The sequence below is a fragment of the Pan troglodytes genome, chromosome 3 (assembly GCF_028858775.2).
Source record: "Pan troglodytes isolate AG18354 chromosome 3, NHGRI_mPanTro3-v2.0_pri, whole genome shotgun sequence".
Classification (NCBI taxonomy): domain Eukaryota; kingdom Metazoa; phylum Chordata; class Mammalia; order Primates; family Hominidae; genus Pan; species Pan troglodytes.
In genome coordinates, this window is record NC_072401.2 from 48,648,682 (window position 1) to 48,676,640 (window position 27,959).

The 27,959-nt window shown below is 39.9% G+C and overlaps 1 protein-coding gene and 1 long non-coding RNA gene across 11 annotated transcripts in view; one reads left to right on the top strand and one right to left on the bottom strand.

Moving 5' to 3' along the window:
* Positions 1–27,959, top strand: part of RASGEF1B (RasGEF domain family member 1B) — a 620,736-nt gene that overhangs the window by 548,981 nt on the left and 43,796 nt on the right. The window contains exon 1 of one of the 10 annotated variants that reach the window (XM_009447659.5): positions 26,493–26,693. The exons of 6 other annotated variants lie outside the window; for them this stretch is intronic. The gene's annotated coding sequence lies outside the window, so the exon portion shown is untranslated. Of the gene's footprint in view, positions 1–26,492; positions 26,981–27,959 lie in introns of those variants that run through there. 3 more of the 10 variants (XM_063809502.1, XM_063809503.1, XM_009447660.5) reach the window with 3 other exon arrangements.
* Positions 755–27,839, bottom strand: LOC104006054 (uncharacterized). Its single transcript, XR_679603.4, has 3 exons — positions 27,584–27,839; positions 12,084–12,170; positions 755–971 (listed from the first exon to the last, which is right to left on the bottom strand). It is a non-coding gene; the product is annotated as an uncharacterized LOC104006054 (long non-coding RNA).

The following is a 27,959-nucleotide window of genomic DNA, read 5'->3' on the forward strand; positions in this document are numbered from 1 at the left end:
GCTAAAGTCGAGATGTGGCCTGGACAGATTCCCATGCCCCCACTCTCTACTGCCCTTCTGTCCACAGTTCCTCTCTTCTCCCCTAGATCAAGAGAGGTGGAGTTTGGATTCTGGATAAGAATGTGCTCAGGTCCACATCAGCACAGCCCTTTCCCCAGGAGCATCCCGCCTACCTGCTGGCCTGCCTGTGTACTCATGGAATTTTCAGGGCGCATACCTCAATCAGTTTACACCAGTCATGGATGAGGCTCCGGGCTTTTTGAAGTGTCCTCTGTACCTTTGAAGTGCTCTCCCCAAGGGAAGATAAGCAAATTTCTGGGAGAAAAATGTAGCAGGACTTAACCTATCCCCAGGGAAATTCTTCCAGAGATACCTCACATTTCAGGAAGGAGTAAGTAAGTTTTTATGAAGATACAAAAGGCTTTCCATCTTGTTCTCGCTAAGCTGAAGCAGAGAACAATCAGGTTGGAAACCCTCTGTGATCCACATATTAGCTCTGAAATATCTTTCTTCCTCAGAGCTATAGCTTCTCAATGCCCACCTCCACTGGCCTTTACACCAACTACAGACGACCTAACCTTTTCTCCTACGTGCTGCAATATTAAGCTGTAGGTAAAAGTCAGAGCATATTCATCAGTCAATCCAGGAATACCACTGAAAGAAATACTTAAAAACACAGAAAAACATGCTCTCCATAGACACAATCAATATCAAGGCAAAATTCTGGAAATGCCAGAAAAACATTAACGAATAATTAAATTTCCCATGTGCATTTATTTTCCCACTTGGTTACTGCTTATTTTACTAACTCTATTAAAAATTTTAAATCCACTGGAATCACTCTGTTTTTTACAAATTAAAATCCATAGTGTTTTTAAAATATTTTCTTCCTGCTCCCATCCTTTCTAATGTTATGATGGCTGTTATGCTCAGTTTTCATGTTCCTTGTATCCTGTTCTCCAGTTGGATACCTGTCAAGGGGCAAAGAGAAAAATAATATCACAAAGCCAATAACTATCATTTATTAAATACTTACAGAGTGCTGGGATAACCTCTTTGCATTTATTATGTTACTAAGACTTTAGGACAATCCATTACCCTTATTTCATAGGTGGGAATTAAGGTTTAGTAATGTTAACTCAAGAACCCTAAGGCCGGGCATGGTGGTCCACACCTGTAATCCCAGCACTTTGGGAGGCTGAAGTGGGCAGAGTCACCTGAGGCCAGGAGTTCGAGACCAGCCTGGCCAACACTGTGAAATCCCAGCTCTACTAAAAAATACAAAAATTAGCTGGGTGTGATGGTAAGTACCTGTAATCCCAGCTACTCAAGAGGCTGAGGCATAAGAATCGCTTGAACCCAGGAGGCAGAGGTTGCAGTGAGCTGAGATTGCACTGCTGCACTTCAGCCTGGGCTACTGAGCAAGACCCTGTCTCAAAACAAAATATAAAACAAAAACAAAACAAAGAACCCTAAATTAGTAATTCTAGTTCAAAGGTCATTTCCTCAGAACCACCACCCTCAACTAGGACATATACTTCTTACATGCTTTTTTAAAAAAAATCTTATCATAACATTTTGAATCTTTCCTTCATAGTTCTTACAAGAGTTTATAATTTTATATTTACTTGCAATTATTTGATTTAAGTGTATTTCCTTGTTAGACTTTAAATTTTAAGATAGCAGAAGCTATGTCTACTTTTGCTATTACTTAGCCTGTTATACAGTAGGATTATAATATATACTGAATGAATCAATATTAGAATGACTTAATTAATAAGTGAACCCTTATCTATCTAACTTCAGAATTTGAAAGCTTCACTTTAGACAGAAAAATTGCTTTTTAAATTAAATCCTAGGTGAGGGAATATACAAAGTGATACACAATCTGCAACACCGAGTAGTGCTAAACAAGCTACCTGGGTTTGAATCCCAGCTCCACTACTTTTTAGCCATTTGATCTTGGACATGTTCCTTAACCTCTCTGTGTCTCAGTTTCTTCATTTGCAGAATAAAGATAATAAGAGAACTCACCTCATACAGTTACGAGGGTTAAATGAATGTGCAACTTCTCAGAATAGCACGTGGTACTTAGAATGTTCTGTGTATGTGTTGGATATTATTATTACTCAGTAACTTACTTGGTATACAGAACTATCCCAGGCTAATTTCATTTAAAGACCCCTATGTGATAACATTTATTCATTGACTCAAACCATCTGTTCTGGTCCTTCTGGTTGGAGGATCCTAAAAGTGTTCATCTTAAAGGAGGTCTTTTCTCTTTCAAGAAGAAAATACCCAACATGAATCCATCTTGAGATTTTTACTAATATTTTACTCTACAAATGTAGAAAGGAAATATTTAGTGAAGATAAATAATGTGTAAATTTTGAGCATATATTCCCTTAAAAAAGTCTCTAATACTCTCCCATTGGGCCGACATCCTCTATGATCTTTATCGGTAATTGTGGAATGAGGCATAGCAATCGGGGGGCCTGAACAGAGTTACGCAGTTCCAGATCCATCACAGCTCAGCCACCTAGTAGCTGCTTCTTGTTCACTTCCTCAATTAGAAAATGGAGATTACATTGACTAGATTGTTGTGATGATTACATGAGATAAAGCCATAAAGACCTTGGTAGGTCAAAAATGCTTAGTAAAACTTTTCCGTAACATCCCTCCACTCTTATACTTCTACTTATAACCATCCCAACTAAGACTTGATCACCACTCTCCTATGCTTTTGTGCTTTCTCTGATCACTTCTTTAATGTTTCTCCAGCCTTCCTATGACTGGAGTAACCAGGTGATCCCTCTCCTTCACATTTTCCATAGTCTCTCAAGGCCAAGTAATAGAAGTAAAGTAGTAGAAAAATGAGTCATTCAGTCAAAACATGTGAATGAGAATTTGTCTTCACTTCTACTTCTGACTGGCTACTTGATTTTGAGCAAGTTACTTAACCTACCTAGGTTTCCTTTTGCTCTTCTGTAGGAGTGAGACTCCATGAAGCATGTTCTGGAATCAGCTTTTTTCCCCCTCTGCCCTATCTGTTTATATCTGTGTCATAATTGCAGTAACAGTAGTACAACTTTCATTTATACTTTCCAAAGTCTTTTACATTTATTGTGTTATTTGGCCACTATATCAACGTTGTGAGGTATCCCAAGTTAGGCACCCCACCTCCAGATAAAGAAATTGAGAGCTAAGCCAGAGAAAGAATGTTTGACTTGTCAAGGTCACAGAGACCCTAGAACCCATATATTTCACTGTGGTAGGTCAGGCTTTTATGGTGCATCTATCGTATGCATTGCACTGGACAAAGTGCTAATGATAACAGTCCCATACTTTTTTGTAATAGAATACATGCACAAAGATAAGTGATAACCCAAAGCAGTAGATGCTAAGAGGCAAATGAGCAAACCACAGTTACTTTTTATCTTATTGATTTGCCTGTGAAAAAATAATTCCGCCGGGCGCGGTGGCTCGCGCCTGTAATCCCAGCACTTTGGGAGGCCGAGGTGGGCGGATCACAAGGTCAGGAGATTGAGACCATCCTGGCTAACACGGTGAAACCCCGTCTCTACTAAAAATACAAAAAATTAGCCGGGTGTGGTGGCGGACACCTGTAGTCCCAGCTACTCGGGAGGCTGAGGCAGGAGAATGGCATGAACCTGGGAGGCGGAGCTTGCAGTGAGCTGAGATCGGGCCACTGCACTCCAGCCTGGGTGACAGAGCGAGACTCCATCTCAAAATAATAATAATAATAATAATAATAATTCCTTATTTTCTTAGATGAAATTTTCTCCATCATTGTGTGAGATAGCGTTCCCCTCTCTTGGATTCCATGGAGAGCTTGATGGGAGAAAAAGATTAATTTTACTTTGACACCATTACTTCAGTATCATGTAAGCACATGCCTTGGTTTGGATATCTTTCAACAGTGGTCTGTTTGGCTTTAAATAGTGCATGTTTAAGTGTAATCTAAAACTTTGTAATTCTGTAAAGCAACAAAAATCAATATTGAAAATTATCATGAGAAGGTTTTTTTTCTGAGTTTTTTCCCTGAGTCCATTTTTAGCACTAAGTATGTGAGAAGTATGCAGAGTTTCAGTTTCATTTTTAGCGAAACTGGTAAGTAATAGAATTGATTCTGAAACTCCACAGCAAGAATAAGGGATATAAGACTGTCTGGGATACTTTCTACTTAAAAACATGCATTTCCCATGGCTTTTGATAGGGATTTTCCAAAATTTTTAGATTTTTGAATATGTGCTATATTTATGCTGTTCAAACACAACAAAATATGACAAACTGTCTTGTGAAAAGTTTCCTTCCTGTTTCTCCCACCCACTGTCTTACACCCACCAAGTTCCCATCCCCTCCCCTAAATAGCTAACTACTTACCAGTTCCTTATTTATCTGACCCCAATTTTTCATGTATAAAATATTACAGTACAAATATATATTCCTTCCTGTTTCCTTTTATAAACAAACAAACAAACAAACAAACAAACAAAAACAGGGTCTTGTTCTGCCTCCCAGAGTAAGATCTGTGCTCAAGTGATTCTCCTACCTTAGCCTCCTGAGTAGCTGGGACTACAGGCATGCACCACCACACCCAGTTAATTTTTTAAAACATTTTTTTCTTACTATGTTGCCCAGGCTGCTCTCTAACTCCTGGTCTCAAGTGATCCTCCTGCTTCAGCCTCCTACAATGTTGGGATTACAGATGTGAGTCATCATACCTGGTCTCCCTCTTTTATATATATTGTAGGATACTCTACATAATGATTCTATATATTTTTTCACTAAACAATATATTAGCATTCCATATCAATACGTAGTGTCCCTGTGGTTTCCTATTATACTGCAAAGTGTTTGATTCTGTTATTACATTTTATTTATTAAATAAATACAATTTATTCATTGAATTCACTAATGATGGATATTTAGTTGCTTCTAATCTTTTCTCACAATGGAATGAGTAATGTTCTTTATGTGATATTTCACATAATGAGTGGAAGGTATCTATACAATAATTTTCCTTAGTTGGTATTATTTGATCAAAACATATATGCATTCGTATTCCTCCACTATGGTAGATTTTCTTATGAGTTAAAGGAAATCTTATGAGTTAAAGGAAAAGTTCTCAGAATTAGTTTTAATTTACAATTTTGCTGTTATGAGTGAGAGTGACCCTTTTTTATCAGTATAAAAGCCTTTTCAGGTACAAACTGTATGTTTGTGTCTTTTTCTGATTTTCTATTGGATTATTAGTGATTTTCACTTAGTAACAGTACAGTAAATAAGTGTATATTCATCATTTCCTAAATTTGCTCTTGTTATCTTTTTTTTTTTCAAGAAGATACTCATTCTTGACTCCTTTTTATTTGAAGCTACAGGTGTAGAATTGTGGCAATCACGTATGAGTCATACACCTTTTTTCATTCTGTTCTTAGGATTTGGCCAAAGTCAAATTCAAACAAATAGAAGTATAACTATACCCTAAATCCTTCTCTTTCTATAGCATTCCTCCACATGGTTAAAATTTGCTCAGTATCTTTAAAACAACAACAGTTACAACCAAGACAAACTCCTGATCTTTCTTTCACCTTAAGTGATTTTGGAATCTTTCTACCAGTCATTAAAATAAGAACTGGAAGAACTGGTAATGTGAAAAGAAAAACAGAGAGTGAATTGTCTGCAGCGTAACTAATGTAACACTATAGCTAAATGATTGTTTGCTCATTTTTCCTTTCTCAGAAGTTTGAAAATGATTCTTTTCCCATTGATATGTAGTTTTCAGAAATTTGCAAAGCAGTGGCCTATTGTGATTTCTCTAAAGATGCTATAAAATTAACCTGTTGGCTTCATAGTACGCCATGTAGTATGAAAGGAAGAAGTATGAAAGGAAGAAGATGAGGTTGCCTGTAAGCTGAATGTTAATTAACTAATAATTAATTAATTCAGCATGTAATATTGAGTAGTAATTATGAGCCAAGCCATCTGCTCAACTCTGAGAATATGTAGTAGTAAATAAGAAAGGTGTACCCCTTGCTTTTCAGAGCTTATATTCTAAACCAGTTCCTTTTTACCCCAGTTAACACATGAAAATCACCTGGGGAGCTTTACAAAAATACCAATCCCTTTGTCCAAGTCAAGAATTTCTAGGGGTATAACTCAGGAACAAATATTTTCTTAAAACTCCCCAGTGATTTCTAAGTGAAGACAGAGTTGAAACCACTAGTCTAGCCAGACCTCAGAGATAGCTAGGAAACCACACAATATTTTGAAGAGGAAGTGGTCATGGAAATTTTGATGTGAAGTAATATGAACTATGTAGCATTGACTTGGAAACATTCTTGCCACAATGTTTCACTTAAAAGCAATAAGGGCATAAGACCTGCATTCCAAGGTATAGATAACAGAGAGGATAGAAGAACAAGTTAAATGACACTTTGAGGAAAAATATCAAACAAGTTCAGAAATTGGTACTAAGCCAAATGGCCTGGCTTCTTCAAAAAAGACAATGTCAAGAAAAGCAAGAAACGGTTGGAAGTGAGGTAAGAACTGATAAAAATTAAAAGAGAATAAAGAAACACCAACCAAATATAACACATGAACCTTGAGTATATCCTGGTTCAAAATGTCCTTGGGAACAATTTAGGAAATTTAAATATGTACTAGAAATTAGATCATATTAGGGATATTAGGGGATATTGTTGCTTTTTTTTTAGGTGACAATTATATCATTATCTATGCACAAGAATGTCCTTATTTATATATATTTTTTCGAGATGGAGTCTTGCTCTGTCAACCAGGCTGGAGTGCAGTGGTGTGATCTCGGCTCACTGCAACCTCCACCTCCTGGGTTCAAGCGATTCTCCTGCCTCAGCCTTCCGAGTAGCTGGGATTGCAGGTGCCCGCCACCACGCCCAGCTAACTTTTGTATTTTTAGTAGAGACGGAGTTTCACCATGTTGACCAGGCTGGTCTCAAACTCCTGACCTCATGATCCACCCGCCTCAGCCTCCCAAAGTGCTGGGATTACAGGCGTGAGCCACCGTGCCCAGCCAAGAATGTCCTTATTTTTAAAAGATTCACATTAAAGTATTTTTATGGGTGTCTGCAACTTTCAAATGGTCCTTCAACAACACAAAATGAAATCACACATATAGATAAGCAAATATAGTCACACTTTTTAAAGGTGTTTGGAAGAGGCCGAGGTATTAAAGATGAAAGAGGCTACTGAATAGTGATGATAATTATATTTAATTAGCTACAATTTCTTGAGTAAGTTCTATGTTCCAGATAATGTGCTAATGACATTATATGCATGATTTAATTTTATTTTTAAAATAAGCTTGATTATTTTAATCTTATGAATAAGAAAACTGAAGCTTGGAATGATTGAACCACTTGTTCAAGTTCACACTGAGCTACATTTGAACCAAGTTCTTCCTGTTTCCGTTGTGGGTGATCTTGATCATTACGCAGCTTTGCTTCCACCTTAAACTGCAATATAAGCACTGAGGTAATGGAAAGCCCATTTGCTTTGGATTTACTTCAGTTACAGCACTTATTACAATGCAAATTCACCTAATTATTTATGTGTCTGCTCCATAGACTGTGTCCTCCTTGTCATACAAAGAACATAATCTTTGGTATCAGGTCCAGCTGGGTCCAAATCTTGGCTTTGTAATTTATTAGGTATTTGTTCTTAAGCAATTTATAAACACTTTTTCTGAGCTTCAGGTTTCTCTTCTGTGAAGATAGAGATACTACTAGGTGCTGAATAGGGATTGTTATGCAGATGACATAAATATATGTGGAAAGTACTTAGCACAATCCCTGGCATATACATATATACATACATATAGTGCTCAATAATGTTAGTCATTCCCTACCCACCCCACCTTCCCTGAAATTTAATTTGTATGGCTATAAATAATTCCTGCTTATACAGGAAAAACCCCTGATGTTCAAAGTGATTGCCAATGCTGGATCCCCCAGTCACCTGAAGCAACCATTAAGTATCAACTTGGCATCAGGGACTATGGCTTTGAATCCCTAAAAGCTACAACAGAACTTAACTAGTATTCAAAACTATGTGTTTATTAGTGTTAGGCCATCAGTATCATGGTCATTATGATTTATTTATTAAGGCTGTGCTAGGTATTAAATTTTCCCTCTAGGAACTTAAAATTAGGATATTTTCAAAGGGTTTCTAAAACTTAGGCAGAAATAGTTATTAGTAATCTATTTTGGGACTATGCAAGTTCATTCCAGGTAAGTGGAATAGTACGAAGAAAGTCATAGACATGGGAAAACTTAGGATCTTTTTCCCCCAAAGACACGCAGTCCACTCAATTGAATTACTGTGTATATAGAAGTGTAAATAAGAGAGGCCAGACACTGTGGCTCACACCTGCAATCCCAGCACTTTGGGAGGCCAAGGCAGGTAGATCACCTGAGGTCAGGAGTTCGAGACCAGCCTGACCAACATGGTGAAACCCCATGTTGAAACCCCATGGTGAAACTTTACTAAATACAAAGCAATTAGCTAGGCACGGTGGTGCATGCCTGTAATCCCAGCTACTTGGGAGGCTGAGGCAGGAGAATCACTTGAACACAAGAGGTGGATGTTACAGTGAGCTGAGATTGCGCCATTGCACTCCAGCCTGGGCAACAGGAGTGAAACACCATCTCAAAAAAAAAAAAAAAAAAAAAAAAAAAGCCATAAATAAGAGATAAGATTGGAAAGTTTGGTTAAGAATCTTGATTTCTTAAATATAGCAAACCCATGTCAGTTTGGGAGCCAATGAGCAATTCATGCTCTTGACATAGCACATATCAGTGGTAGTCTAGTAGAGCAGTATGTTATATGTGAGTCTGTGTGTGTGGTGGGATGTGGTAATCAAGTAGGCAGTCATTTCTCTAATCTCCAAATCCAATGGAACCAGAAATGGCAAAAGAAAGTAGGAGACTTTGGGGGGTACAAAATAAGAGGATATAGCCACTAGCTAGATATAGGCAAGAAGCTTGAGAGAGGAGGTCAAGCTGACTCTGAAGTTTCATGCCTGTGTGGCCAGGAGAATAAAAATATCATGATCAAAAATGAGAAAATCATAAGGGGAACCTGGCTTGGGGGAGGTGAGAAATTTCCTAAGTAAATTATGAGTTTGTTAGACCTCACCTCTGTGCCTTTTTAAAATGAGTCACTCTAAAACCCACCTTTAGAGGTAGGTCGTCATAAGGCTGAAGGCTTAAAACAGTGAGATTTATCTCTTCTTAGGTAGCAGAGCAGGGCACCTAACATCTTTAGGAGCCAATAAATGGGCACAGAACAAAGGAAAGGGCTTTCAAAGTTTATATTTGGGCCAGTAAGCACAGATTAGCCCAGAATACCCCTAGCCTGAAACTTATGGGTGTTCCATGGCCCATGGGGTCTATAACTCAATTTTCTTTATGGATAGGCTAGTTGAAAAGCAGGGGAATAAGGTCAGGTGTGGTGACTCATGGCTGTAGTCCCAGCACTTTGGTAGGCTGAGGCAGGCAGATCCCTTGAGCACAGGAGCTTGAGACCAGCCTGGGTAACATGGCCAAATCCTGTCTATACCAAAAAATACAAAAATTAGCTGGGTGTGGTGGCACATGCCTATAGTCCCAGATACTCAGGAGGCTGAGGTGGGAGGATTCCCTGAGCCCAGGGAGGTCAGACTTGTAGTGAGCCATGATGGTGTCACTGCATTATAGCCTGGGGAACAGAGTGAAACCGTGTCTCAAAAAGGAAAGAAAGAAAGAGAGAGAGAGAGAAGAAGCAAGGAAGGAAGGAAGGAAAAGGAAAGGAAGAGAGAAAGGAAAAAGGAAAGGGAATAATTCTGGAAAGTGAGTTTTGGGGAGGGAGGTAGGTAGTAGATTTAAAAATGCAACATATTTTGTCTCATTTATTTATTCAATTGATATTGAGCATCTACTAGATATCAAGTATTGTGGGCATTAGGGTTTAGACAAAATTTTTGTTAGTGTGTACTTTTTATTCTAATTATCCTATTATAATTTATATTCTATTTCCTTGTGGTTTTGATTTGCATTTCTCTAATGATCAGTGATGAGGAGCTTTTATTCTTGTTTGTTGGCCGCATAAATGTCTTCTTTTGAGAAGTGTCTGTTCATATCCTTCACCCACTTTTTGATGGGTTTTTCTGTTTTTTTCCTGTATATTTGTTTTAAGTTCTTTGTAGATTCCGGATATTAGCCCTTTGTCAGATGGATAGATTGTAAAAATTTTCTCCCATTCTATAGGTTACCTGTTCATTCTGATGATAATTTCTTTTGCTGTGCAGAAGCTCTTTAGTTTAATTAGATCCCATTCATCAATTTTGGCTTTTGTTGCCATTGCTTTTGGTGTTTTAGTCATGAAGACTTTGCCCATGCCTACGTCCTGAATTGTATTGCCTAGGTTTTCTTCTAGGGTTTTTATGGTTTTAGGTCTTATGTTTAAGTCTTTAATCTATCTTGAGTTAATTTTTGTATAAGGTATAAGGAAGGGGTCCAGTTTCAGTCTTCTGCACATGGCTAGCCAGTTTTCCCAACACCATTTAGAGAAATGCAAATCAAAACCACAGTGAGATACCATCTCACTCCAGTTAGAAGGGTGATCATTAAAAAGTCAGGAAACAACAGATGCTGGAGAGGATGTGGAGAAATAGGAATGCTTTTACACTGTTGGTGGGAGTGTAAATTAGTTCAACCATTGTGGAAGACAGTGTGGCGATTCCTCAAAGATCTAGAACCAGAAATACCATTTGGCCCAGCAATCCCATTACCGGGTATATACCCAAAGGATTATAAATCACTCTACTATAAAGACACATGCACATGTATGTTTATTGCAGCACTATTCACAACAGCAAAGACTTGGAACCAACCCAAATCCCCATCAATGATAGACTGGATAAAGAAAATGTGGCACATATACACCATGGAATACTATGCAGCCATAAAGAAGGATGAGTTCATGTCCTTTGCAGGGGCATGGATGAAGCTAGAAACCATTGTTCTCAGCAAACTAACACAAGAACAGAAAACCAAACACCGCATGTTCTCACTCTTAAGTGGGAGTTGAACAATGAGAACACATGGACCCAGGGAGGGGAACATCACACACCCGGGCCTGTCATGGGGTGGGGGGCTAGGGGAGGGATAGCATTAGGAGAAGTATCTAATGTAGATGATGGGTTGATAGGTGCAGCAAACCACCATGGCACCTGCCAGATAAATTATTACTCCAGAAGTAGAACTTCCATCATTGAAGGTGAATCTCAAGTCTGCTTAAATCAGACCCAGAGTGGAGGTATTATTATGCCATAGTCCATTTAATTGCAGCCACTGTATTTAGTACAAGCCGAAGCCTTAGGGAAAAGTCAAAGCAGATCCCCAGGGGATCTTTTGGGCATCATAAAGATTAGCGTAATGCAGATATTGAGCTTCAGAGAAAAGATATGACCATAATCCCTAATATCAGTGTGGTTAGGTCAAGTCTATCACTTCTGGGCCTCTGCAAGCCTCTTGGCTGTTAAGGTATCCAGATGGAACCAGCCTAATCCCCTCATTTTACAGTTGAGAACACCAAGAATCTGAAATGTTAGCTTCTCCCACAGCAAAGCCAGTATAGCAGGTTCCTGTATTTGTTCCTACACTGACTAGAGTCTCTTTGAAATATCCGCCTAAGGCTCTTTCTCCCCAGGTGAGACAATGAGTCCCTTCCACTGTTTGCTCTCAACAGGTTGTCCTGTTTTGCATTTCCTCCCTCCTTCTGTGTGCTCTGGAATGAGTTCTGCTAGCCTTTGTGCAAATGGCTCATTTCAATATGCTGGTCGTTTCTTCCTAAAAGAATTGTTTAACAGGTTCAAACATTGCCTCCTTGAAGCATGGGTTGTTACTCTTAAATTTGAAGTGAAAAATTTCTACCACAATGTAGTTTGCAGATCTTAAAAGAGCAAGGATGGAAGGAAGGAAGGAAAAAGGAATTAAGAAAGGATCCCAAAACTCATGTATTCACATATGAAGCCTACTAGGTACCTTGTCAAGTGAGATGTGCCTCAGGTTTATCATTGTGATAAACTTGGAAGGGTTTGTTCTGGCAGGATATATGCTTTTTTTTCTCACCTATGGAAAGACACAGAACAAAATTCATGTTCATTTTGTTATTGTTGTTGTGTGTTCTGAATCAAAGGATGGCAATATATCTGTCATTAGCCTTAATGCAAGAGCAAGAACAGGACTAACCAAAACTGTATCTGTTTAGTGATGTTTTCAAAAGTATGTCTTAGTTCAACTATTTTGGAGAAAAATAAAACTTCTTAGTATTTTTGAATTTAGAAATTTGGGTTTGTGATTGCCTTTTATAAACAGCTGGTGTTTGACTTTTTAACTTAAGAAGGCAGGGCATTCAAGAGTTTGTTTGAGTTCTTAAAAAAAAACAACAAACAGACTAAAGACACGTATTTATCTATGGAATTTTATCCAGACTAAGATATTTTATTTTGCCCTTGGCTATGAATTTCTTGCTGTGAGATGTTAAATTCATACATTAGTCTTTCTTAGACTTCTTTCCTTACATACTTAGGAGATAATCTCTTTTAAATTATTGAGCAATAGTCTAGGTCAGAAAATGCCTCATCTCTTCAACACTTTCCAAACTCCACTTCAAGCAACAGTCATATTCTTCCACCCCGTCTCCTCTCCTAAATACATCTCCAAACACACTCCTTGACTGTCATGACAGACCTGAAGTAAATGAATCATCCCCCTAATAAGAAGACATATCCTTACATTCAACCTCCATTTCACTTTAGTTCTTGACCGCTCTTCAGAGACAGCTATTTGGAGACAATTATGTGGATACTTGTAGATTCTAAAATTATCACTGGTTAATTCCAGGCCCTGGAAACATTAATCACGTGCTAATGGTGTTAGCCTGTGGGAGAATTGACTTTAAAGCAGGTTTCAGTCACGAATCAAAGCTCATTTGTGTGTTAACTATGTGTCACAATGTACATCACTGTTTCAGAGGAGACACACACAATCACATCAAAAAACAAAAGGGGGCTAATTTGATAGGCTATGTGAGATGCATAACATTCTTTAACATACACATACACATAGAGTATATTTAACATACACATAGAGTATAATTTTGTACAGTGAAGCCAAATAAAATTCTCTGGACTACTGATTGACAGTTATACTTCATAAATGTGATTAATCAATGAGAGGAAAAAGGCAAAGCATAACATTATCAGTATATATTGCCTTAAAATGTAAGCTTTAAATATAGAAGTTTAAGGTTATGTAGTATAGGTACATGAAAATATCCAATTTTAATTATAAAATTCTTTAATTTTTTTGAAGAAACTTACAAAATAAAAAAGTATAAACACCCATCTACCTATGACGCACAAATGATAATAATGAACATTTTGTCATATCAGCTTTATGTTGTTCTTTAGGAAAGAATTCAAACACTACACGTAAAATTGAAGTCCAATTCCCATTCCCAGAGATAGCCATCCTCTGTCTCTAGTGAAATACAATTAAATTACATAACATTTCCTTTTATTTTTGTGTAGAAAATAGATTCAACACTATGCTTTTCCATAACAATATCTAAATATTTTTTGCACAGAGATTCTGGCTTTACTACTGAAATCATCTGTGTGTCAAAATGAAGGTTTAGACATTTTACAAATTTAAACTTCACAGAATCGTTTAGAAATCACACAAAGACTTCAGGGAAATGCTCTAATAGTCTTGTGAAAATTATTTTATTATACAAAATAGAAAATATCTTAGGTACATGCTTTCATGGTGACAATAGTAAATGCTAATTAGAGAAGCTTTTTTGATTGACATAATTTCTTGAATTTACTTTTTGAAGTATAATTAATAGTTACTTTAATGTGGTTACTTTAATGATAAAGCCACTAAAGAGCTTACTATTTTACTACCTTGAACATTAAATCATAAATAGCATTAGCATCATTTAGAAAATTCTCATAAAATGTAATATCTAGAGACTTTATTTTATCAAGATATATTTAATAGAGAATAGTTGTCATCAATATTTGAAAACAAATTAAGCTTCTATAATGTCAAAGTAGCTCTATAGCTCTACCCCTGCAGGGATTATTAGGAAGTAAAATCATGTAGGATTTGAAGTCCTGGGATTATCTGTGCTCTTTGACTAGTATAACTTTGCTATTATCTTGTTGGCCTAGGAGAGATCATTTAATCTCTCTGGGACTCAGTTTCCTTGTTCAAAAATGCCTTGGTTGGTGGCACAGGGATAGGGAAAGATTAAAAGAGATGATCGTTAATACTTTCCCCAACTCTAAAATTTTATTATTGTATTACTCATTTTCTCCCTGTCCCTTCCTAGTCAATGTGCTAGATGATTAGTCTAAACCAAGGGGATCGTCTAGCAAAATAACCAGAGTTAACATTAAAGGCTACAAGAATCTGACTTAGGAAAACCTGTTCTTAATTCGTTATAAGACCAACTCATTAAGAAGAAACCAAAAACTGCTAGAGAGAGAAATTACACATGGAAAAATATAAGTATATTTACTATAAAGATTGTTTGGATGAATAATATTCATCTAAATAGATTCATGTTAAACATATTTGAATTTCTATTCAAAACAGTAAAATGTCTAATCAAAATAATGCATGTTTAAGATTATTAAATGTTTCTTTGTCGGTACAGGGAAGGTAAGTTACTATGTATTATATAATCAATGAAGAGGATGACTGTCTCATGACCTTGTGATCAGGCCAAGTTATATTACTTCTCATTATCAATATTCTTTCTGAGGGTGTTGCAAATAATTACTTTGTAAGAGTAAATAAGTATTGGCAAATGAGTAAAATAATGCTTATTTAAGAAAAAACAGTAAAGTTGCCTTTCAACAGTTCTTGTTTATAAATGAAGATATACTAACTTTTTACATCTTTTTAGGAGACTTGAAAATCTACTATCTGTTTTGGGATTTCCCATGTGGTTGTCACATTCTTTCCTACAACTTTAGGGTCTGGGAAATAAAAAGTGACAGTGATGAAGAATCACTTGGATATGTTCACTAGACCTCCTGAAGTTATCTTTTTCAGCCAGTTCTCTTCTGTTTAGGAGTATCTTCTTAGCAAGTTTAAAGGGATGGCTATCTATAATATTTTTAGTGATACCAGAAGAGAAAAGTATATGTCTTCTATAATGACCACTGTCAGAATTGAATGACCCTCACAGACCCCATGTTCTCCCTAAATGAGATAATGGATGTGAAAGAACACTGTAAACTATAACAAATGTTGGAAATTATTATTGAAATGACCATTCAAAGGCTGACCCCGTCATTTGTTTCATCACACAAATTCCTTCTAAGTGTCAGAATTCATTTTATAGTTATATTGGGATTGATGGCACTAGACAGGGACTCAGGATCTTGAATATGGAAGTCTTTGTGTCCTGCTGTGGTCATTCTTCCCATCAGATTTCAGGGCTATGTATGTACAGAGGTTGATGCTAAACATATACACACACTTTTAAAAATTACTCTGAAGTTCCAGTATGGTCCCCTATTAATTTTATTATTATGTTACTCATTCTCTCCCTTGTCCCTTCCTACTCCATGTGCTAGACATAGATTGGCAATTAGTCAAAACCAAAAAGATCTTCTAGTAAAATAATCAGACTTAACATTTTAAAGCTACCAGAATCTGACTTAGATAAACCTGTTCTTAATTCTTAATAAGACCAACTTATTCAGAAAAAAAACAAAAAGTCTGACCCATGAACAGCCTTCCTTTCACTCAGGCTAGCGGCAGGAAGAGGGCATGAAACCAAAGCATGCCAAGCAGCTTCCTTCTCCTTTTGCTCTAGGCCCTCAGACGATGAGGAAAGGGAAGTCAAGGAAAAGCATACTTAAATAGCAAGGGGAAAATAAGGGATTTCTCTAAAGTGTGGAGCTGGGTTGGTCTAATTATGGCCTAAGACCCCATAATCTTTTGTCATCATACAAGAGAGGCCGTGTACATCAGACTTATGAAAAATGGTTTGTGGGTTTTAGCTTTGAAAGTGAGAAGGCCTAGGCTGGGGTCCAGATTGACTGTTGATAGGTGGTGTGATCAATCCCGTTTTTTCCTTCCATTTACAATCTGAGGTTAAGATTACATATCCTTGAACGGTTCATCTCCATAATCCAGAGTGACACTGAGAAAATAAATGAAAGATAAAATGTGGAAGTGTTTTGGGGAGTTACATGGCCATTTCACAAGGCTCTTTAAGATATACACAGTGGGAATTTAATGCTGAAAAAGGATACCATTCTGCTACAGACATGTTTAATGTTTTTCTCACATTGAAGCCATAATCCATTCCCTTATACAATTCCCTTTTTAATCCTATCTAGTGTTCTGGTGCCTCATTCTTCTTTAAAATGATAAATTTTAAATATCTGAAGACAAACATGCTTGTGAGATTTTCATGGAAGGTTCAAGTGTTTTAAGGAAATTGTAAACCACAAATACTAGTATTAAACTCGTGTCTATGAAGAAAACTAAACTTGTGTCTTTGAGACAAATAACATCGCTTTGCAAAAAAAACTGGCTTCTAGTTTAATTTAAATACACATATCTAGTAGTTTTAAACATTACTTCATAAGTCCCACAGTAATTGAATGAATTTTATGAATCGGGAAGGCAAGAGGATTAAACAGAGATATACAGATTTAATTCATGGCTTCTCCAGCTGAGTGTCCTTGGCCAGTGACTTACTCTCCCGAGCCTCATTTCTTCCTCTCAGAAATGGAAATAATAGTACTTATCTCTCAGAGTTTTGGTGAGGATTGATAATACTGCGAATAAAAAATAGCTCCCTGCTAACAGGGAACTATTAACAGAGTTACACAGATGTAGTGAAACACTCAACAATGGATAAACAGAGTGAGCAACACCAACAAATATCAACATGGATAGATGATCAGAAGTCTAAGTTGCGGGGAAAACGAGACACAGAATGAGAGAGATTGCACAATAACATTTGTGTAAATACACTCATGTGTACTCACATAAGACAATACCATCATTGTTCATGAAAGGTGGATTGAAAAGTTCACACTAAATACTGTGTGATAAAATCTGGAATTTTAGATGAGGAATGAAAGGAACTAAAACAAAAGAAAGAGGGCTGGACATGGATTGGTCATGATGATTGCTCTAATTTTATGCATCTGAGCTACAAGAGGACTGGAAAAGAAAAAAATAATGCTTAGCACAGAGCCTGCCATATAGCAGAAATTCTAAATACAGGTGGCTGTTTTTTAATACTGGAGTGAGATACTACTTAGCAGATTTGCATCAATTTGATTGGCATTATTGAGCTTACTGACATTTACAGATAGGAGTTGAGCCAATGGAGTAAAAAGATCAGAAAGAAACTGAGGAATAGAGAAAGGAAATTTTTTTCATGATAGAAAATAATTCAGACATGATAATAACAGCAATTCGTTATTGAGTACTTATTATGTGCTAAGCATTCATTTATTCAACCAACATATATTTACTAAGTGCTTCTTATATGTCAGACATTGTTCTAGACGTTGGAAATACAGCAGGAAAACAACGACTACAGTGAGTACAACAACATTCCCTGCTGTTATGGAACTTATATTCTAGTGAGAGGGGAGAAGCAATAATAAGTAAAATATATAGTATGTTAAATGGCAATACGTCCTATGGAAGAAACAACAAGAAAGCAGGGAAGGGTTATACGGAGTGAGGGGTGACTGCAATTTTAAATAGGGAGTCAGGGAAGGCTTCTGTGAGGGACATTATTTCAAACTCATTTCATGTATGATCTCTTTTAGTCTTCTCAACACCCTATGAAAACGTTACTTTGATTAACCATGACGCTATTTTTCAGATGAGTAAGTTGGTCCAGAGTCCATCAGTACCTTTTCTAAGGCTTTATAGGTGGCTCTGTGAGAGAGATAGGATTAGGGGTCAGGATGCCTAGCTCCAGATCTGTCTCTTTATTTAACACTCGGCATACAGAAAGCTAGAAGGAACCCAGAGAGATCTGCCAAAATAGGGGGTGGGAATGCTGTTTGGAAAGCATTGCATTAATATTATCATGGTATCCATTGTATACTTAAGAATCTAAAATAAACTTCTTTGTTGCGGGATACTTTAGAAAGTAAAACTGGGCAAAATCTTCTGGTCTGGTGTCCATAGCCAGAGGTTACAAAGGATATGTCAGATATTCTCATTAAGAAATCCTGATTTTCTCCAACTCCTAATGTCTTTTTTATTATTATACTTTAAGTTCGGGGGGTACATGTGCAGAACGTGCAGGTTTGTTACATAGGTATACATGTGCCATGGTGGTTTGCTGCACACATTAACTTGTCATCTAAATTAGGTATTTCTCCTAATAGTATCCCTCCCCTAGCCACCCACCCCACAACAGGCCCTGGTGTGTGATGTTCCCCTCTTTATGTCCATGTGTTCTCATTGTTCAACTCCCACTTATGAGTGAGAAAATGTGGTTTTGGTTTTCTGTTCTTGCGTTAGTTTGCTGAGAACAATGGCTTCCAGCTTCATCCATGTCCTTGTAAAGGACATGAATTCATCCTTTTTTATGGCTGCATAGTATTCCATAGTGTATATGTGCCACATTTTCTTTATCCAGTCTAACATTGATGGGCATTTGGGTTGGTTCCAAGTCTTTGCTATTGTGAAGGATGCCGCAGTACACATACACATATATGTGTCTTTATAATAGAATGATTTATAATCCTTTGGGTATATACCCAGTAATGGGATTGCTGGGTCAAATGGTATTTCTAGTTCTAGATCCCTGAGGAATTGCCACACTATCTTCAACAATGGTTGAACTAATTTACACTCCCACCAACAGTGTAAAAGCGTTCCTATTTCACCACATCCTCTCCAGCATCTGTTGTTTCCTAACTTTTTAATAATTGCCATTCTAACTGGCATGAGATGGTATCTCATTGTGGTTTTGATTTGCATTTCTCTAATGACCAGTGATGATGAGCATTTTTTCATATGTCTGTTGGCTGCATAAATGTCTTTTTTTGAGACGTGTCTGTTCATATTCTTTGCCCACTTTTTGATGGGGTTGTTTTTTTTTCTGGTAAATTTGTTTAAGTTCTTTGTAGATTCTGGATATTATCCCTTTGTCAGATGGATAGATTGCAAAAATTTTCTCCCATTCTGTATGTTGCCTGTTTACTCTGATGATAGTTTCTTTTGCTGTGCAGAAGCTCTTTAGTTTAATTAGATCCCATTTGTCAATTTTGGCTTTTGTTGCCATTCCTTTTGGTGTTGTAGGCATGAAGTCTTTGCCCATGCCTATGTCCTGAACGGTATTGCCCAGGTTTTCTTTTAGGATTTTTATGGTCCTAGGTCTTATGTTTAAGTCTTTGATCCATATTCAGTTGATTTTTGTGTAAGGTGTAAGGAAGGGGTCCAGTTTCAGTTTTCTGCATATGACTAGCCAGTTTTCCCAACACCATTTATTAAATAGGAAATCTTTTCCCCATTGCTTGTTTGTGTCACATTTGTCAAAGATCAGATGGTTGTAGATGTGTAGTGTTATTTCTGAGGCCTCTGTTCTGTTCCATTGGTCTATATATCTGTTTTGGTGCCAGTATCATGCTGTTTTGGTTACTGTAGCCTTGTAGTATAATTTGAAGTCAGGTAGCATGATGCCTCCAGCTTTGTTCTTCTTGCCCAGGATTGTCTTGGTTATGTGGGCTCTTTTTTGGTTCCATATGAAGATTAAAGTAGGTTTTTCCAATTCTATGAAGAAAGTCAATGGTAGCTTGATGGGGATAGCATTGAATCTATAAATTGATTTGGGCAGTATGGCCATTTTCACAATATTGATTCTTCCTATCCATAAGCACGGAATATTTTTCCATTTGTTTGTGTCCTCTCTGATTTCCTTGAGCAGTGATTTGTAGTTGTCCTTGAAGAGGTCCTTCACATCCCTTGTAAGCTGTATTCCTAGGCATTTTAATCTCCTAGTAGCAATTGTGAATGTGAATTCACTCATGATTTGGCTCTTTGTTTATCTGTCATTAGTGTATAGGAATGCTTGTGATTTTTGCACATTGATTTTGTATCCTGAGACTTTGCTGAAGTTGCTTATCAGCTTACAGAGATTTTGGGCTGAGATGATGGGGTTTTCTAAATATACAATCATACAATCATGTCATCTGTGAACAGAGACAATTTGATTCCTCTCTTCCTATTTGAATACCCTTTATTTATTCCTCTTGCCTGATTGCCCTGGCCAGAACTTCCAATACTATGTTGAATAGGAGTGGTGACAGAGGGCATCCTTGTCTTGTGCCGATTTTCCAAGGGAATGCTTCCAGCTTTTGCCCATTCAGTATGATACTGGCTGTGGGTTTTTCATAAACAGTTCTTATTATTTTGAGATAAGTTCCATCAACACCTAGTTTATTGAGAGTTTTTAGCATGAAGGGGTGTTGAAGGTGTCGAAGGCCTTTTCTGCATCTATTGAGATAATCATTTGGTTTTTGTCATTGGTTCTATTCATGTGATGGATTATGTTTATTAATTTGCATATGCTGAACCAGCCTTGCATCCCAGGGATTAAGCCAACTTGATCGTGGTGGATAAGCTTTTTGATGTGCTGCTGGATTTGGTTTGCCAGTATTTTACTGAGAATTTTCACATCGATGTTCATCAGGGATATTGGCCTAAAATTTTCCTTTTTTGTTGTGTCCTCCCAGGTTTTGGTATCAGGATAATGCTGGCCTCATAAAATGAGTTGGAGAGTATTCCTTCTTTTTCTATTGTTTGGAATAGCTTAAGAAGGAATGGTACCAGCTCATCTTTGTACCTCTGGTAGAATTTGGCTGTGAATCCATCTGGTCCTGGACTTTTTTTGGTTGGTAGGCTATTAATTACTGGCTCAATTTCAGAACTTGTTATTGGTCTATTCAGAGATTCGACTTCTTCCTGGTTTGGACTTGGGAGGGTGTATGTATCCAGGAATTTATCCATTTCTTCTAGATTTTCTAGTGTATTTGCGTAGAGGTATTTATATTATTCTCTGATGGTGGTTTGTATTTCTGTGGGATTGGTGGTGATATCCCCTATATCATTTTTTATTGTGTCTATTTGATTCTTCTCTGTTTTCTTCTTAATTAATCTGGCTAGCGGTTTATCTATTTTGTTGATCTTTTCAAAAAACCAGCTCCTGATTCATTGATTTTTGAAGGGTTTTTCATGTCTCTATCTCCTTCAGTTTTGTTCTGATCTTAGTTATTCCTTGTCTTCTGCTAGCTTTTGAATTTGTTTGCTGTTGCGTCTCTAGTTCTTTTAATTTTGATGTTAAGGTGTCAATTTTAGATCTTTCCTGCCTTCTCTTGTGGGCATTTACTGCTATAAATTTCCCTCTACACACTGCTTTAAGTGGGTCCCAGAGATTCCGGTACATTGTGTCTTCGTTCTCATTGGTTTCAAATAACTTATTTATTTCTGCCTTCATTTCATTATTTACCCAGTAGTCATTCAGGAGCAGGTTGTTCAGTTTCCATGTAGTTGTGCAGTTTTGAGTGAGTTTCTTAATCCTGAGTTCTAATTTGATTGCACTGTGGTCTGAGAGACTGTTATGATTTCCTTTCTTTTGGATTTGCTGAGGAGTGTTTTACTTCCAGTCATGTGGTCAATACTAGAATAAGTGCAATGAGGTGCTGAGAAGAATGTACATTCTGTTGATTTGGGGTGGAGAGTTCTGTAAATTCTATTAGGTCCACTTGGTCCAAGCTGAGTTCAAGTCCTGAATATCCTTGTTAATTTTCTGTCTGGTTGATCTTTCTAATATTGACAGTGGGGTGTTAAAGTCTCCCACTATTATTGTGTGGGAGTCTAAGTCTCTTTGTAGGTCTCTAAGAACTTGCTTTATGAATCTGGGTGTTCCTGTATTGGGTGCATATATATTTAGAATAGTTAGTTCTTCTCCCTGCATTGATCCGTTTACCAATACGTTATGCCCTTCTTTGTCTCTTTTGATCTTTGTTGGTATAAAGTCTGTTTTATCAGAGATTAGGATTGCAACTCCTGCTTTTTCTTTTTGTTTTCCATTTGCTTGGTAGATCTTCCTCCATCCCTTTATTTTGAGCCTGTGTGTGTCTCTGCACGTGAGATGGGTCTCCTGAATACAGTACCCTGTTGGGTCTTGACTCCTTTTCCAATTTGCCAGTCTGTGTCTTTTAATCAGGGCATGTAGCCTGTTTACATTTAAGGTTAATATTGTTATGTGTGAATTTGATCCTGTCATTATGATGCTGGCTGGTTGTTTTGCCCTTTAGTTGTTGCAGTTTCTTCACAGTATTGGTGTTCTTTACAATTTGGTATGTTTTTGCAGTGGCTGGTACTGGTTGTTCCTTTCCATGTTTAGTGCTTCCTTCAGGAGCTCTTGTAAGGCAGGCCTGGAGTGACAAAATCTCTCAGCATTTGCTTGTCTATAGAGGATTTTATTTCTCCTTCGCTTATGAAGCTTAGTTTGGCTGGATGTGAAATTCTGGGTTGAAAATTATTTTCTTTAAGAATGTTGAGGCTGGGCACAGTGGCTCACGCCTGTAATCCCAGCACTCTGGGAGGCTGAGGTGGGTGGATCACTGGAGGTTAGGAGTTCGAGACCAGCCTGGCCAACATAGTGAAACCCCATCTTTACTAAAAATACAAAAAAAAAATAGCTGGGTGTGGTGGCACAGGCCTATAATCCCAGCTACCTGGGAGGCTGAGGCAGGAGAATTGCTTGAACCTGGGAGGTGGAGGCTGCAGTGAGCTGAGATCATGCCACTGCACTCCAGCCTGGGTGACAAAGCGAGACTCCATCTAAAAAAAAAAAAAAATTGTTGAATATTGGTCCCCACTCTCTTCTGGCTTGTAGGGTTTCTGCAGAGAGATCTGCTGTTAGTCTGATGGGCTTCCCTTTGTGGGTAACCCGACCTTTCTCTCTGGTTGCCCTTAACATTTTTTCCTTTATTTCAACCTTGGTGAATCTGATAAGTATGTGTCTTGGGGTTGCTCTTCTCGAGGAGTATCTTTGTGGTGTCTCTGTATTTCCTGAATTTGAATGTTGGCCTTCCTTGCTAGGTTGAGGAAGTTCTCCTGGATAATATCCTGCAGAGTGTTTTCCAACTTGATTCCATTCTCCTGGTCACTTTCAGGTACACCAATCAAACGTAGATTTGGTCTTTTCACATAGTCCCATATTTCTTGGAGGCTTTGTGTGTTCTTTTTATTCTTTTTTCTCTAATCTTGTCTTCTCTCTTTATTTCATTAAGTTGATCTCCAGTCTCTGATATCCTTTCTTCTACTTGATGGATTTGGCTATTGATACTTGTGTATGTTTCACAAAGTTCTCATCCTGTGTTTTTCAGCTCTGTCACATCATTTATGTTTTTCTCTACACTGGTTATTCTAGTTAGCAATTCATCTAACCTTTTCTCCAGGTTCTTGGCTTTCTGGCACTGGGTCAGACCATGCTCCTTTAGCTCAGAGGAGTTTATTATCCACTTTCTGAAGCCTACTTCTGTCAATTCGTCAAATTCATTCTCCATTCAGTTTTGTTCCCTTGCTAGTGAGGAGCTGTGATCCTTTGGATGAGAAGAGGTGTTCTGGATTTGGAATTTTCAGCCTTTTTTGCACTGGTTTTTCCTCATCTTTGTGGATTTATCTACCTTTGGTCCTTGACGTCGGTGATGTTCGGATGGGGTTTTTCAGTGGACGTGCTATTCCTGGTTTTTAGTTTTCCTTCTGACACGCCCCTCTGCTGCTGGTTTGCTGGAGTTTGCTGGAGGTCCACTCCCGACCCTGTTTACCTGGATATCACAGTGGAGGCTGCAGAACAGCAAAGACTGATCTTTCCTCTGGAAGCTTTGTCCCAGAGGGGCACCTGCCAGATGCCAGCCAGAGCTCTCCTGTAGGAGGTGTCTGTCAGCCCCTACTGGGAGGTGTCCTCCAGTCAGGATACACGAGGGTCAGGGACCCTCTTGAGGAGGCAGTCTGACCCTTAGCAGAACTTGAACGCTGTGCTGGGAGATCTGCTGTTCTCTTCAGAGCTGTCAGGCAGACGTTTAAGACTACTGAAGCTGCGACTACAACCGCCCCTTTCCCCAGATGCTCTGTTCCAGGGAGGCGGGCGTTTTATCTATAAGTCCCTGACTGGGGCTGCTGCCTTTTTTCAGAGATGCCCTGCCCAGAGAAGGGAAATTTGGCAGTCTGGCCACAGCAGGCTTGCTGAGCTGCAGTAGGCTCTGCCCAGTTCCAACTTCCCAGAGGCTTTGTTTACACTGTGAGTGTAAAACTGCCTACTCAAGCCTCAACAATGGTGGATGCCCCTCCTCCCACCAAGCTCGAGTGTCCTGGGTTGATCTCAGACTGCTGCTGTGCTGGCAGTGAGAATTTCAAGCCAGTGGATCTTAGTTTGCTGGGCTCCATTGGGGTGGGACCGGCCGAGCCAGACCACTTGGCTCCCTGGCTTCAGCACCCCTTTCTAGGAGAGTGAACGGTTCTGTCTCACTGGTGTTCCAGGCGCCACTGGGGTATGGAAAAAAAAAGAACTCCTGTAGCTAGTTCGGTGTCTGCCCAAATGGCCACCCAGTTTTGTACCTGAAACCCAGGGCCCTGGTGGGGTAGGCACTGGAGGGAATCTCCTGGTTTGTGGGTTGCGAAAACTGGCACAAGCACAGTATCTGTGCTGGAGTTCCTCAGGCTCAGTCCCTCATGGTTTCCCTTGGGTAGAGGAGAAAATTCCCCAACCCCTTGCCCTTCTCGGGTGAGGCGATGCCCCACCGTGCTTCAGCTCACCCCCCGTGGGCTGCACCCACTGTCCAACCAGTCCCAGTGAGATGAACTGGGTACCTCAGTTGGAAATGCAGAAATCACCTGCTTTCTGCGTGAATCTCGCTAGGAGCTGCAGACTGGAGCTGTTCCTATTCAGCCATCTTGCCAGCAATCCCCTGCAACTCTTAATTTCTGGCTACAGGATCAGTAATGTCAAGGGTGTAAGTGACTGGCCCAATGTCATATGGCTCATTTGTTACAGAATCGGGATGGGAAAACTGAGCTTGAAAAATCAACCAACCAGCACAACCACAACAGCAGGGCAGGGCCACCCAGCCTCTGTGTTTCACTCTGCATGGCTGGCCCACCAAGTTCCCTTGGTCTTATGGCTTCTCATTTAAACTGCAGAGAAGCTATGGTTAAGTCAAAGGCTCAAGTAGGTTAGAGTGAATTACTGAATCAGAGGAGTCCTATTTACACAAAGGCGGGAAGGAGTATCATAAAGAGGAAGAAAAGTAAAAGGAGGCATAAATGAAGAAAATGAAGGAGGAATCCGCTAAGAATAGACAAAGTGAGCGTCAAAATGACTCCACCCAAGGAAGGAGAGGGGGAGGGACCCATGGAGCAGGAGGGAAAAGGATTCCTCCCCCTCAGTAATCTTAATTATAGCAGTATAGGACAGGTATGAATAGTGTTGTTTTATATATGAGAAAACTGAAGCTCAGAAAAGCTGTATCACTTACTCAAGGAAATACAGTTGGTAAGAGTCTCCTAATTCTGTAAATTTTTTCTTTTCATAGGTCTCTTTCTTCCCTTGTTTCCATCATTATTTCCCTCTGGCCTCCTTTTATGTGTACAGAGTGAAGTACGGAGGTTTTTACCTTTTTTCTGAAATAGTTATCAAATATCCCATGATGGAGTGAGTACGTGGTTACCATGACAACACAGCCCTCACTGAGGACTAGCCTCCCTGCTTTGCCTCCGGAATCATGTTTCACGGAACAGGTTCCTCTCCGTGCAACTTCTAGCAGCTGTAATTCTACATTTTGTTTGGGTGATTATTTGCTGAATGTATGTCCTCCACTAGACTATGTAAGTTTCACAATGGCAGAGACCAGCCTACTTTGCCAAGTGTGCCCCCAGCGTTTTGCACAGTGCTTAGCACCTGGATCTATGTGTTATTTGCTAAGCAAATGTTCTGTGGTTCCTCTCCGCTCTCTTCTGAAAGTTACATGGACAGTAACCTTTAGCCACAATTATGTTAATAGATACTGTGTAACGAGTCGGGCCGGTATTTACAGATAGTATACACGTGAATGAACACACACACACTCACGACTGCACAACAGCCCGGGGCAGGTGCACTCAAGAGGAAACGCGCACAGTCGGAGCCAGCCTGACCAACGGTGTTAAACACCGCTGCGCTGGGCTCCGCGGGCCTCTGCCGCGTGGGAGGGCACCCAGGCTGACGCGCTGCGGGAGTCTGGGGCCCACTGGGACTTGCCTGCCGGGCCGGGTGGCGGCGGCGTGGGCGGTGAGCTCCGCGGTGATTGGCCCGCGCCTGCCGGGGCGGGGCGGGGCTGGCAGCGGGAGGCAGGCGCCTGAGCTAAGGGGGGCGTGCGCGGCGGCGGCTGCCGTAGTTTCAGTATAAACAAGGAACCCGACTGGTTAGACAGATTTTGTTTTTCTTCTTCCCGCGCGCTTTAGCTCCCTGTCCTTTGGTCGCATTTGTGGGCGCGCGGCACGCAGCCGGGAGGCGGAGGACTCGGAGTTCACCTACAGGTAGGTTGTTCCCTGGCTGGGTTGTTCTCCCGGCTGGGGGACCACAGCCCGGAGCGGGAACTCCGGACCCTACTGCGCGCTGCGCTCTCCCTGGAGATCCCTGGGCCGCGCGGGGAGCGAGCGGGGCTCAGAGACTTCACCGGCTGCCGGGTGCGCTCCGAGGCGGCGGGAGATCCCGAGGCGAGTGAGCGCGAACGCGGGCGCCAAGAGCCGAGTTACAGCCCGGGACCGGGGGAGGGCCCCTGCCCGGCCGCTGCGGGCACCTGGGACTGCCGCGGCCCCAACAGGTGCGAGGCCGAGCCGCTGGGACCCGGGCAGGGCCAGGCTTGGGTTGGGTTGGGTTGTGCCTTCCCTCTTTCTCCCTGATCCTGCAGCCAGGCCTTCTGTCTCGAGATAGGTGGTTTTTGAGGATTTGACTTGAGTTGTAATCGCGTCCATCATTTTTTTCATCCCTTCTTTCCTTCGTGTGCATACCTAGGTTGATTCTTCCACTTCTTGACCAGTTTTGTGTGCGTGTGTGTGTAGGGGGAGCTGTTTATTTTTGTTGTCAGTGCCATGTAATCTAAAGTCTGACTCGTAGGAAGGGACAAGGGAACAGAAGTCACATACTCGCCACCGACAAGGTGATGTGCTGTCATCCTTCGGTGTTCACCTGGCAAACTTGGGAGACACTGAGTCGCCTTGCTTTTGCCAGAGCTCAGTTGAGTCGTCTCGGGTCACCTGCCTGGGGAATCTAAGATGAGCTAGAGGTATCTGGGAGCCTCGCGGGCAATCAGCTTAAGGGAGGTTCTTTCTAAGGGAGCTGTGAAAACAACTTAAGTGCTGCACCAGGGAAAAGGGCGAGACGGGGGCTGGGGTGCGCGCGCCTTTGTGTGTGTGTATGGACGTACCATTTCAATACTGCTTGCTGTCTTGCCCCAACCAAATCGGCGCAGTTCAGGCAAAAGCAACGTAGCTTAATCCTCTGACACTGCCGAGGGTGGCACAAGTGTGGCAGATAACACACGGAGATTGTCTAGACGGCGATTTTCTCTTCGGAATGTAGATGTGTCCATCCTCCCTGATGAATTCGGTGGATATGGTGTATATAGATGAATATGCACACAAATTTGTGTATGTGTTTGGGCCGAACGCGTCTCCAAGGAGTCCTTCGTCAGCACCATGTGACGACGGTCAGGAACTGCTGGTGTGTGTAGATCTATATTTAGCTCAGATGGTCTAATGGCCGAGGGGAGGGTCTCTGAACTGGGTGCATAAAGGGGAAGA